The 9,244-nt window shown below is 35.0% G+C and overlaps 2 pseudogenes; one reads left to right on the top strand and one right to left on the bottom strand.

Annotated features, from left to right (window-relative positions):
* Positions 1-5,564: 5,564 nt before the first annotated feature.
* Positions 5,565-6,502, bottom strand: LOC119543179 (annotated as a pseudogene).
* Positions 6,503-7,161: 659 nt separating this feature from the next.
* LOC119542737 lies at positions 7,162-7,614 on the top strand (annotated as a pseudogene).
* The last annotated feature ends 1,630 nt before the right edge of the window (positions 7,615-9,244 follow it).

Below are 9,244 nucleotides of genomic sequence, written 5' to 3'. Positions count from 1 at the left end.
AATAAATTTAAGCTGTGTGAGGGGCACAGGAAAAAAGGTATATTCCGGGGAATGGAAAGGACTATATTCCAAACCCAGCACCAGATCTGAAGGATGGGCAGTTGCAGTTGTGAAGGCCACATCCCCAAGACTAATATTCATTGTGAATGGCTCAAATTGAAGCTTAGTTAAAATATCAGAGAATTCTCCCTTCCTACCTCCCACCACTTCTCTAAGAAATAGTAAGGAAAATAATATATGGAACAGCTGGAAGGGACAGATTCTCCCTAGGGATTAGCAAATTAAAAGTATCAAATTAGCCAACACCCTAAAAACAAGTTATCATTAGAGTAATTTGATGTCTGTGGGGAACTGATGGGAAACTTAGAAACAGCAAATGTCAAAACACTTTTAACTGCTAACCAGTTTAACAAAAATATCCACACTAATGGTCAAATGAAGGAAAGGTATACTCTTCCCTAAGCATGAAATTATTTACCTTTGTAGACACTGTGCTGAAATCCTGTCTGGCTTTCCTCAAATAATTATGAAGCAATAAAAATGAGAAGAGAAGCACAAATCAGAATAAGATTCTCGTAAGACACAGACTTGGACTTATCAGTGAGGTAATTTAAAGTTATCATGCTTAATAAATTAAAGGCTCTAATCAAAAAGTAGACTACATGCAAGATCAGGTGGGTAATTTCAGCGGAGTGATGGAAACAATAAGAAGTAATCAAATACAAATGTCAGGAGATTTCAGTTCTAGAATGACAGAAGGAGCTCCATGGCCTGCTACTCAGCCAAACAACCATAACTGATAAAATTTACTTTAACAACAACTATATAAGGTCCATGAAAATTGCCCTAAAATTACATAGCAAAGGAAAATAATGTTTACTCATGAAAATTTTTAACACCTGTAAGAGAGTGAGAGTTTGTTGTACTCAATCCATGACTGTTTCATATGTTCCTCCTACCACATCATCATTATGGAAACTTCACTCCAGATATGACAAAGAAGATGGGACTCCCTCTTCTCCCAGTTCCCAATTAAAAGCTATGACATTTCCCCAGGAAATACAGGCCACCAGTATGTCTTATATTCCTCAGCTCTGTGTTGCAAATATTAAATTCCAGAAAAGTGCAAAATATATCAGGGGCTCCCTTACTCCTGCAAATCCACACTTGTAGAGCAGAGGCTTTACCCCAGGTATGGCAGGCTTATCAGAATATGAGGGCCATTATTCACTTTTGCTCTAGGTCACTTTTAGGGTGAAGTTTCCAGGCTAGGTAAGGAAAGCTTACAGAAACAGAAGTTGCCATCCTAGCCCAACTCTATTCTTGTAAAGCAGGAGTGTGTCACTCCAGTAGAAAGAGGTCGCTGTCCCTATACCCATTTATACAGCAGTAGTTCAGGGATTTTGTGCAGCATGGGAAGGCAGGTAATAAGAGCAGAGAGCTCTGAACTTTTCCTAAAAGGAACTGATTTCATTTGGAATTGTGTGGGAAAGTTCAAATCTAAGGAAGCTCTTGAAAACAATGGAAATTTTGGTGAAAAACAATTTAGAGGAGGCTGGTAACACATGACAATAACAAGCTAGACTGTAGGCTAGCTACTGTATCAGAGAATGAAGGTAAGATGACGACTCCCAAGAGCATTAAAAAACCACTTAGACCAGCCTTAAAAATCAGTGAATATTGTGGTGGACAATGTCTGTGATTAACTGTAGAGATATAAAAAAGTTCTTCCATGAGCTAGAACAAACGTATGACAATATTACAAGGAGTTAATAATGGAACAGTAAATGGGAGAAATGTGCCTATTACAAACTATGGACTATAATTAACAATAATATTTTAACCTTCTTTCATCAACAGTAACAAATGGACCACACCAATACTATAGGTCAGCAATAGGGGGTATAAGGGGTATGAAAGGATGTGTGTTTTCTTTTTTATTTTTATTTCTTTTCTGGAGTAATTAAAATGTTCTGAAATTGATCATGGAGATGTATGCACAACTATGTACAGATGCTATGATCCAGTGATTGTATACTTTGGATAGTTTGGTGTGTGGATATATCTCAATAAAATTGCATTAAATGTAAAACAAAAAAGTATCTCTGCAAAGCAGCTTTCATTTAATTGGTTCAGACCTGGTAGCAATTTATATCCCACAGTCTTCCAGAAAAAAAGAGAAAAATCAGTAAGCATTAGTGGAAACTAAGATCTGGGCATGAAAGTAAGAGAGGCAGATGGCTTAATGGAGAGCTCCAGGCAATAGTCAAGAGTCTTGCTAAAACCATTGTCATCCCAATGTGACTGTATGCCCAAAGCTGCATCCTTACACTGTGGGGGAAACAGACATCATTAAAATAGGCCAGACAAATCACCAAAAAAAGAAAACAACAAAACCATAACAACAAAAAGCCTCAGTGATGGGATAGGTTAGTATCTTCAGTTCCTACATTGTATTTTAGAAAATGGCTTAGTTTTCAACCAAATATTTGAGACATTCAAATAAACAGGAAACTGTAAACCATACACAGGGGAAAATAATATAATAGAGTCTCTGTGAAAAGTCCCAAATGTTGGGATTACCAAAGGCTTCACAGCAGCCATGATAAATATATGCTTAAAGAACTAAAGGAAATCATGCTTAAAGAAGTTAAGGGAAGTATGATGACAATTTCTCATAAAAGACAATATCAAAAAAGAGGTAGAAATTATAAAATAAAAACCAAATGGAAATCCTGGAATTGAAAGGCACAATAACTGAAATGAAAAACTCACCGTAGCGATTCAAGAGAAGATTTGAACTGACAGATGAAACAATCAAAAGAGATTAAGCATTCAAAGAATAGAAACATAAAAGAATGAAAAAAATCAGTCCTTAGAGGAATGTGAGACACCATGAAACCTGCTATCACATGCACAATGGGAATACCAGAAGGAGACAGAGAAAGAGAGAAAGGAGCATAAAAATATTCAAAAAATAATTATTGAAAATATCCCACATTTGATTTATTTAATGAACATATTTCAAACACTGAATGAAGCACAAGAGGAATAAACACAAAAGAACCACACTCAGACGCACTATAGTTAAAATGTGGAAAGGCAAAGACAAAAAGAAATTTCTTAAATCAGAAAATAAAATGAAACTTCACATACAATGGATGCCCAAAATATTGACAGCTATCTTATCTTCAGAAACAATGGTGAGCAGAGGCGGTAAGCATCATTTCAAAGCCAGGTGGCTTCACTGGTGAATTTTACCACATATTTAAATCAGAATTACTAATCACTTTTAAACCTATTTGGAAATGATAATATAATTAAAACATAGAATACTTGCATATTCATTTTGAACATTTATGGATAATATTTCTATATTTTATATTTTGAAATTTGCAAAAAGTCTCGAGTAATTAACAAATATTGGTGAGGGTTGATACCATTTATGTGTTGTCATTAATATGAATGAAACTACTGTTTAACTTTGAATGACAGTTTAATTTTCCTATAAAATTTCTTTTCCTTAAGGCTTTGGCATAGTTACTTTCACATCAATGTGAGCAAATAATTTTTTGGTTTTTCCTTGAAGATTCATTTCCAAATAGAAACATACTTCCGATCCCCATAAATAGCTTTCTCATCTTAACTAAAGGATAACATGATGCATTATATCACAAATGTCCTTATAAGCAGTATATTTGTTTCTTCATCTTGTACTCTTATGTTTTCTTTATTGCACTGATTCATCATACTTGGATTTTATACAGGATTCCATGCATATATTTTATGGATAGTTTATAAATTAATAACTATATTATTTCCCATTAATTTATGTATGCAACTATTTACATGGATGTACATTATAAATTACCCTTTGTACATTAAAATCTTAGAATATTCAGAAAAATATGGGAATATTTAGGAGGCACCATTTTAGAACTTTGTATTTTTATTAAGTACTTCACATTTAAAATATGTTAAAATTTTTACTTCCTCAGGAACATTTGCTAATTCATACCTTGTCCTATAAAACTTCAAAAGTGCTATTATATAATTGCATATAGTATCACTGCTACCTTAGCATAACAGAATTACACAATTTTACTGTGTTTTATCATAATTGAGGAACATTAAATGTTAAAATTCTTATGTTTTGGTTTCAATTTTCAGAGTATTAGAATTGCAAGAGTTTTGTTGTACAAACCTCATTGTTTATTTTTAATTAATTTCCACATATCTTTATTTTCTTTCATTTTTAATGTTCTGAATTTCACATTTAATTCCAATATTTTGATTCTTACCAATTATTAGCATGAGGTATTTAGAGAGATTATTTCATACAGAAAAGATGTGTCATTTGTCTTTGGACTCTTATTTATTTGGGGATGATAAAATCATGTTCTTTGATTCTTATATCCGTGTTAATTAATATGTATAAAGCCTGCATTAATTGTATGTGACTTCAACTGAATTTCAGCATCTCACACTTCCCTCTATTGGATCATGAAATTTTATAATACATCATTCATCCCTATTAACTCTGCTTATAGGACTTCCTCAGAGTAGATCACCCTCCCCAACAACTAACTACAACTCTCTCCTACTTCTAGTTTATAAAGAAGTGAAAAATCCAAAAGGATGTAGATAAATATTTCTGTTGGAATTGAGTTGATGGAAGGGTAACCTAACAGCTTAAAATGTCCTATCTTATTTTGAGATTTAAAAAAGTTACTTTGATTAAAAATAAAATATATAACATGGCATTAAAAAAAAAGTCCTATCTTCACAACAGATCATTGTTTCTAAGCTATTTTTTCCAGATTCTGAATATCTGATTCCATAGAATGGGGTATAAGAGTAAGGTAGAAACAGAGCCCTTTCCAAAAAATAAAAATTAAGAAAATTGTTTCCAAGTCTCAAAATTAGGGCCCATTCCATTTTTTATTAGGGGGTTGCTGCGCTTTTTTCTTTAGGTTAATTTATTTTCAAGAAGTTTTTGAATAGTCTGTCTAAATCTTGCAACATATTCTCCTGAAACAAAGAGCAAGGCTTTCTTTCCTTCCTTCCTTCCTTCCTTCCTTCCTCTCTTCCTTCCTTCATTCATTCTCTCTCCTTGCCTCCTTTCCAATCCCTCTTTCTTTCTTTCCTTTTACAGCCACATCTCACAACCTTCATAGTCTTGGTATGTACAAAATATATTAACATATGGACCTGGGAAAATTTGAGGAAAGAAATAAAGGATTATACAAGGAAATAAGTTTGAATGTAGAAACATACATAAAAAGGAACTATGAAATAACTCTGAAATCCATGAAAAGCTGTTTAATTTGAAGCCTGCCCCCTCCATTTCCTTTACTACATTTCCTTTTTTTTTCTCATAACTTTTACTAGGGATTAGGTGGTTTGATTATTAATCATGCTTACTCTTTAAAGATAACTCTACCATGGTAGGAATCTTAATGTGCTTTATTCCCTTTAGTATTCCTAGTACCTAGAACAATGGTTTGTGCTTATTTGTGGGTTTTTTTTTTTTTTTGTGGTTTGGGGTACAGAATTAATAATAGTTAGTGTTTCTTTGATAATGACACCCTTTTGATTGAGTCCTTAAGGGCTTGTTTCACCTGCTGGTTCCTTAAGGTGTAAATGAAGGGGTTCAGCATGGGAGCAACAGAGGTATTAAGTACTGCTACACCTTTGCTCAAAGCAGCCCTTTCTTTTGCTGAAGTTTTGATGTACATGAAAATGCATCTCCCATATGAAATTGAAACCACACTCATATGGGAGGAACAAGTGGAAAAGGCCTTTTTCCTTTGCTGGGCAGAAGGAATCTTCAGAATTGTTCTCAGGATGAGTGCATAGGACATAATCACCAAGGTCAAAGTTACCATGAGTGTGAATACCGCTATGAAAAATGCCATGAGCTCCAGGAACGCCGTGTCTGTGCAGGAGATCAGCAGCAAAGGAGAAGAGTCACAGGTGAAATGGTCAATAATGTTGCAGTTGCAGAAATCCAGTTGGAGACTCATAATCACAGGGGGAAAGATAATGAGGAATCCAGCCAACCAGGAGCAGATTACAAGCCTGTGGCAGACTTTGTTGCTCATTATACTTGTGTAATGCAGAGGTTTGCAGATAGCCACATAGTGATCACAGGGCATAACAGCCAGAAGAAAAACTCTGTTGCTCCCAGAAGGATTAAAAAAAATACTTGAGTCATGCAAGCATTATAGGAAATGGCTGTGTCTCCTGTAGTGATGCTGATCAGAAATCTAGGAATACAGGCACTTGTGAATGAAATTTCTAAGAAAGAGAAATTTCTGAGGAAGAAATACATGGGAGTCTTCAATATAATATTTGACATTGTTAATGTGATGATAATTGAGTTTCCACTTACACTCAATAAGTATGTGCACAACATAAAGAAGAATATCACAATTTGTAATTCTTGGTCATCCGTTAGTCGTAGAAGAATAAATTCTGTAATTGATGTCTTATTTGGCATGCTAAGCTCTGAATCCTGGAAGGTCTGTAGAGTAGAAATAAAAGTACTTCTCATTCTCTTATATGACTTCAAATACCTTTAAAGTACTCTTATTCTGCACAAAGAACCATAAAAGATGCATTTAAGAACAAATGGAAAAATAGCTATCCCTCACAATTACAAGCCTTTTTTCCAGTCTGTTTGGTGGTAAAAAGAATAATCACTTCTATTACTTTAAAAATACAGTGTTTTGCCCTTGAGGATGAACTCCTTTCCCAGGCTGACTGCACTTCTGGGCTTTCTGGCTTGGGCAGACCATGAGAAGCAGTCTCTTGAGCCCCTCAATTGGACCAGACTGTCAGCTGACCTGAGGGTGGTCCTATTGTACGTAAAGGACTCTTCAGCTCTCCCTGTCTGCTTCTGCTAGGTGTTAAGAAACCCAACCTCTCCCTCTGGTACTACAGGATACAAAGCAAGCCGACCCCACCTCACCTTCAGTGCATGGCAGCAGGAGCAGGGATAAGAACAGGAACCAGAGAGAGGAAAATGTGACCTGTGTTCTGGGCAGGGTTTGAGGATTTGGAATGTTTTCTAAAAGGGACAGCAGGCACCCTGCTACGCTTCCTAATCATGGGGTTGGTGTGCAGAAGCTGGGGCCAGAGTATGCTGGGCTGGTCACGATGCAGAGGTTCCTCCACTGCAGTAGGCTTGTCCTGGCTCTCTTCTTCTCCTAATTTGGGAATCTTCAGTTCAAGGCTATCCCATGCAGACAGCCAGGTACCAGTGGGTGAGCTGCAGCCCAGACAGTAATTCTGCAAACTGTGTTGAGGAGAAGGGACAAGTGTTCAGCCTGCCTCCTGGTGAATCTAACAGTAGCCTCCCTATGAGGACTGAGCCTTTATCAATGACGAGGTTCCTGAACATGCACGATGTTTTCCCTCTCTCTGAGGTCTATTCTGGATCAGGCTCTGGATCCGGCTCTGGAAATTGCTTACTAACTGCGACTGAACAAGAATATGAACCAATAAATGAGGATGATGCTCTCCATTACAATGTTCAGCCTTTCAAGAGGAATCAGCCCACACTAACAGGACTTGGATCAAGATGGATCAGAAGATGATTTTATTAGATAACATAGAGGGTTTCCCCACCTTGACAGCAGGCAATGTATTCAGTATCTTTTGGGTGCTGTAGTTAAATGATCTTGGGACAAAAAATTTTATAGGAACTTTAAAACATCTGAAAAGAAGCTTAAATTTATATCATTTTTTTTTCCTTACAGATTTTTAAAAGTTATAAGCTTTTGCTTTAATGCTAATATCTATCATATTGTTCTGGAAAATACCTGAGTTCTCTTTGCATCATATTCAACCAACCTTATTATGAAATTAACTAGACTCTCCATGTCCACATAATTTCTTTAAAGAATAAATTATGCTGTTTAAAACAAAATGTTTGAAGAGCAAGTTGACAGGCAATAATACTTCATACCATTTTAGTCTTCAGAAACAGGACTCTGAATGTGAATTACAGATATGCCCCTTTTCTTATGAAAAGAAATCAAGATATAACACAGTGAGTTTATGGAGTAGATATTTGACATGTTTTATGGTGCAAGGTTTATTACTATTATACTATGAATGGATGTGTTTGCAGAGCTAGTGGATGTTGTTTAGAAGTGGTTACAGTCAGAAACTTCAGACCCAAATTAAAGCACAGCCATGTTCTCAATGCCTCCTATGCCTTTACCTCTTTCTTTGGATATCTGTGTATTTTCAAATTGCTCTATTAAAGCAGAAATATAACCAAAAAAATATAGAGTTTTAATCTCAGGTTTGTTAATCCCATAGTGTATATTTTTTTATCAATTCACTCATAGAATATTCCTTTTTATACTTACTTAAATAGGCAACAATGATAAATACTTAGTTTTCTTCTTTTTGTTTGGGGGAAGATAAAAAAAAATGAATTACTGTGTATTTTGTTAACCTTAATGGTCAAAAACTTCTAGATGGAAATTTTGTCACTGGAAAACTTATTTCATTTCAAAAGGTAATTTTTTCCTTATTGATACTTGGTTTTTATTCATCTAAAAAGAATATACTATGTATAGTAAATTAATTGAATCCCACCACTTCTTGCCTTTATGCAAAATGGCCCCTGTTAGCTCCTATTCTGCCCAAATTTGGCATTACACAATGCTAATTATTATTTTATTATTGATAAACAAAACCATAGGGATAGATTTCCAATTGCACTTGTAAAAATGGTAATCTCAGATGAATTCCATTGAGTAAATATCTTATTTTAGAAAGTTGTGTGTCAGCCTTTGTCAAGTTCTGCTTTCAAAAATAATAATCTGACAGTTATTATTTTGTACAGTGAAGTTTCCAAGTATGTTAAAGGAAAAATACTTATATGAGAATGAAGATAATAATTAATAATATCATAAAATTTAAATTATTACTATAGCAAATATCTATATATCCCTTATCCTGTGTCCAACAATAATCTGGATATTACCTTTTAAAAGATACACTCTGCATATGAGGAAATTGAAGTACAGAGTGCTTATATATCTTGCCCATGTTAAATAGGTACATATGGCAGACGGTGAAGCATTGGTGTCTGACTTCTACTGTGCCCTTTCCAGTGCCTAACATAGACTCAAGCTCAGTTTTATCTGATGAATCGAGACAGAATTAATGCTTGAACAAATTATGCCCAACCCTGAGTAAGACTGTCCTCAAGATTCAGGGCTTT

This window comes from Choloepus didactylus, chromosome 8, assembly GCF_015220235.1.
Source record: "Choloepus didactylus isolate mChoDid1 chromosome 8, mChoDid1.pri, whole genome shotgun sequence".
NCBI lineage: Eukaryota > Metazoa > Chordata > Mammalia > Pilosa > Megalonychidae > Choloepus > Choloepus didactylus.
This window is presented reverse-complemented; position numbering and strand designations above follow the sequence as displayed.